This window comes from Fukomys damarensis, unplaced genomic scaffold, assembly GCF_012274545.1.
Source record: "Fukomys damarensis isolate Sample0158 unplaced genomic scaffold, DMR_v1.0_HiC HiC_scaffold_20, whole genome shotgun sequence".
Lineage (NCBI taxonomy): Eukaryota > Metazoa > Chordata > Mammalia > Rodentia > Bathyergidae > Fukomys > Fukomys damarensis.
In genome coordinates, this window is record NW_022900932.1 from 8279649 (window position 1) to 8284106 (window position 4458).

A 4458-nucleotide genomic window follows, 5' to 3' on the forward strand; every position below is an offset into this window, starting at 1 on the left:
GGCAGCACCACTGAGCTAAATCCCCGGCCCTTAATCTTTCGGTTTCTGTCTCCTGCTTGTGCTTGACATTTCTGACAAGTCCCTTTTCTAGCTTCAGCTTCCAGGGCCCAGCTGAGCCAGACTCTCAGGGCTTGGGCTGGGGGTTTGTTTTCCAGGTCGTGGTGAGAAGGGACAGAACAGAGAGGAACCGAGGAACAGAAAAAGGCTGGCATTTGGAGAAAATACCTGTGCTCTCGAGATGTTGGAGACAGCATGAGCCCCCATCCTGGAGCCCCTAGATGTCTGGGGGGCAGCGGCTGGTGACACAAATGATGAGTTGTCCCCATGATGACTGATCTAAGCAGGAACGCACCTGCTGGAGTCCAGCTCTCTCCAATGATCTGATAGGCAGTGACCCAACCCATGTGGCGTAGCATCTGAGTCCTGGGTGGGAGGCTGGGCACGGTAAGTGTGGTATTATTTGTATTTTGGGGGGGGTGTTTGTTTGTTTTTGGTTACCAGGGATTGCTCTGTTTTAGTATGAAAGATACAAAAGGGGCCAGGGATTTAGTTCAGTGATGATGCGCCTGCCTGGCAAGCGCAAGGTCCTGAGTTCGATCCCTGATTCTGCAAAAAATAGAAAAGGAAGATACATACAAAACGTTAGTTAAAATGGTTATGGGTTATGGGAGGGAGGGGGAAGAGCAGAATATTTTGTTGTTGTTGTTGTTATGTTTTTTGGTGCTGGGGATTGAACCCAGGGCCTTTGCACTGACTGGGCCACCCCTCCCCCTTTAAATTTGGACACAGCATTTCACCTTAGTCCCAGTCAGTAATTTGAATTAGGGATCCTCCTGCCTCAGCCTCTCAGGGTGCTAGGATTACAGGCATGTGCCCACACCCTTTTTAAAGTTTTTTTTTTTTTTTTCCCTGACCAGGGATCGAATTTGGCACCTTGCGCTTGTGAGGCAGGCTGCAGCACCACTGAACTAAATCCCCAGCCCTCAAACTTCCAAATCATGTAAATTTTTTTCTTATTTAAAAATGAAAGACAAAAACAAAAAAAGGGACAGGGATGTCAAGCATGTCCCCTGCCAGCTGGGGGGAAGAAAAGTGGGCAGGAGAAAGGCTAGGAGCGAAGGGAAGCCTCTTAATCGATTAACATATCAGCTGATTGATCCAGCAGGAGAGGAAGGGGCCAGGACTTGTTGCCTATATTGGAGAGAGCTCCAGTTAGTGTGGGAACATTGTTTTAGGGACACAGGAGGGCCCAGGAATGCGTGGCATGTGGAGAGAATGCTCAGAGTGCCTTTATCTGTGTGTAGCACAGGAAGGCCGCCAGCAAGCGTTCCTGGGCTCCTGGCTTGTCAGGAAGATTTAATAAGATAATGGAGGCTGAGGCAGGAGGATCATTGTGCATTCAAGTCCCAGCCTACATAGCAAGAACTTGTGTAAAACAACAAACATGCCAGGCATAGTGGCGAAGGGCTGTAATCCCAGCACTGGGGAGGCTGAGGCAGGAGGATCGCTGTGAGTTTGAAACCAGCCTGGACTGCATAGTGAGTTCCAGGTCAGTCTGAAACATAGTGAGACCTTGTCTCAAAAAACCAAAATAAAACAAAACAAAAACATCACCAAAAAAAAAAAAAAAAAAACCCCAAAACAAGAGTGCAAAGCTTTCATCTCCAGGAGGGGCAGGTTCAGTGGGGAGCAGTCCCACCCGACCCTCCAGTTTCCTTCTGCCAACAAGGCAGCTTTGGGGGAATCTGTCTCCAGGGTACAATCAGGGCCCCAAGAGTTGGCACTGCCCAGTCCCGACCTGTCACCTAATCTCGCCCGCTCCTCCGGGAAAGGAAACAGCCAAATGACAGGGGCCCTGTAATCTCGCCTGCTCCTCGGTGACTCAGGGGCCCAGCCCATCAGTTCTGGAATGCGGGCAGGCCTGGCTGGGTCAGTGTGCTGCTCCTCCTCCTCCTGGGGAGCCCACAGCCAGGCCTCTGAGAGGGACGGGCAGGGAGCCACCTCAGTCCCTACCCGGGTCTCTGCAGAGGGCCATCCCGGACACAAGCCAGAGCCCGCGACCCACCATGCAGAAGACGCTGCTTCTGGCACCTCAGCCAGCGTCCTGTCCTTCCCCAGCCCAGCAGGCAGGGAGCCCAGTGTCCACCGTGCCATCCCTCTGGGCTGTGTGGGAGCGGGCTGGGGGAAGTCGGGTGTAGGGGTGCTGCTGCACTGAGAGGGCTTGGGATCCCCACTTATGAAGGCTGGTGGGCAACCCATCTGAGGTTGCCCTGGCTGGGAACCGGTGTGTGTCGGGGCCTGGAAACACTGTATTTTCCTTTTCAGGGGTTGTTTGTTTGCTTACTTTGGGTTTTTGAGGCAAGGTCTTGCTATGTAGTCCAGGCTGGCCTTGAATGTACCGTGATCCTCCTGCCTCAGCCTCTCCAGTGCTGGGATTACAAGCGTGCCTTACCAGTGAGGTGACAGGACAGTCCTGGCTCTGCTGGCTCCCAAGGGCGTGACCTTGGTCGAGCTATTCCTACCCTGAGCCTTACCTTGTCCGCTGGACGGCCAGACAAGGTTAGTGGCTCGATGGGGGCGGGGAGCAGCCCACAGAGGAGCTAGTGTGGGCTGTGCCTGGCCCTGGAGCCCCTTTCCCTCCCTGGCCCCACCTGGCAGGATTCTGGAGGTGCTGAACCTTGGCCAAGCCAACTGAGGCTTCAGGAGACCAGCAGGATCCTGCCAAGGACTCCAAGAGGAAAGATCCAGGCACTGGGAGGCAGCCAGGCAGGTGCCTAAGTCACTTTGGTTCCAAGACCAAAGAGCTGGTTGAGACGACCCACACTGTGTATGTAGCAGTACTTGCAAACATTAAAAAAAAAAAGATTGTTATATCCCAAAAGCACAAACAAAAAATCTGAGTTGAGCCGGGCGTGGTGGCACACGCCTGCAATCCCGGCACTTGGGAGGCTGAGGCAGGAGAATTGCTGTGAGTTTGAGACCAGCCTGGGCTACAAAGTGAATTCCAGGTCAGTCTCAACTACATAGTGAGACCCTGTCTCAAAAAAAAAAAAAAAATCTGAGCTGGGGGTTGTGTGCATACCTAGTATCCCAACCACTCAAGGAGGCTGAGGCAGGAGGATTACAAGTCTGAGCCTAGCCTGGGCAACTCAGACAGCAAGAACCTGTCTCAAAAACATTTTTGTGGGGGCTGAGATTTAACTCAGTGGTTCTGCCACCTGCCTCGCAAGCACAAGGTCCCGAGTTCAATCCCTGGTACCAAAAACAAAACAAAACAAAACCAAACAAACAAAATGAATTTTTTGGTTTTTTTTTTTTTTTTTTTTTAAAGAAAAAAAAAAAAAAAATCTGGGATGCGTGTGCAGCTCAGTGGTAGAGTTCCCACCTGGCGTGCCTGAGGCCCTGGGTTTCACCCCCAGCACTGGAAAAAAAAAAATTTAAAAGAACACAGCCCATTTCAGGCACACTGTTGTGAATTACACAGGAGGCTGAGGCAGGAGGATCACTTGAGCCCCAGGAGTTCAAGGCCAGGTTTGGCAACGCAGCAAGAAGCTGTCTTCAAAATAAAAGGAGGTAGAGGAGGCACGTGGGGTCCTCTCCCAGGAGCAGAGAGGTACAACGTGAACGCTGTGCATGGAGGACAAGGCAGCGGCTGGGCAGGAGCCAGAAGTCCACTCAGCTCCGTGGACCTGGACTGATCTTCAGAGCAGTGAGAGCAGAGGGAGCCACGGGAGAGAGAAACCACCGAGGCCCTTTGCAGGATGTGGCCAGAAGCTGCTCCCGGCCCAGCCTGGCTGCCCTCGGCTGGGATGCAGCTGAGGACAGAGGCTGCTTGGGTGAGGGGTGGTGGCAGCGGACCTTCCCGTGCCTGGGTCACCTCGAGTCGCAATGGCTTGCCTCATCCTGAGCCCTGTGTGTGTGTGTGTGTGTGTGTGTGTGTGTGTGTGTGTGGGACAGGGACTGAACTCACTGAGCTACAGCCCCGGCCCTGTTTTATTTTTTTATTTTGAGACAGAATCTCACTAAATTGCTAAATTGCCCAGGCTGGGTTTGAATTTACCATCTTCCTGCCTCGGACTCCCAGAGTGCTGGGATTACAGGTGTGCATGTGCCACCACACCCAGCTTTCAGCTGCAGTCTTTATCTTCCAGGAGCTGTGAGGATGAGCAAAATAAAGTGGGAAGTGGGGGCTTCCTGGGTGGCTGGACTGACTCAGCATTGTCCGGATTTTAGACATAGCATTGCCGTGACTCACAGCGCTCCCAGAGTAGTTACTGCTCTGATCCAGGCAGTCAGAGTCAGAGCCTGCAAGCTAAAGCCTGTCAATCACCTCACATCACCGGTAAGAACAGAGACTCAAGGCCCGGGGATGTAGCTCAGTGGTGCCATGCCTGCCTGGCAAGCACAAAGTCCCGAGTTTGATTCCTGGTACTGAAAAAAAAAAAAAAAAAAAAAAAA

At 52.4% G+C, this 4458-nt stretch overlaps 1 long non-coding RNA gene across 1 annotated transcript in view; it reads right to left on the minus strand.

Annotated features, from left to right (window-relative positions):
* LOC104857613 overlaps positions 1 to 4458 on the minus strand; it is a 7689-nt gene continuing 3231 nt past the window's right edge. The window contains exon 4 of the long non-coding RNA XR_778897.2: positions 1 to 606. This is a non-coding gene — a long non-coding RNA (uncharacterized LOC104857613). The remainder of the gene's footprint in view (positions 607 to 4458) is intronic.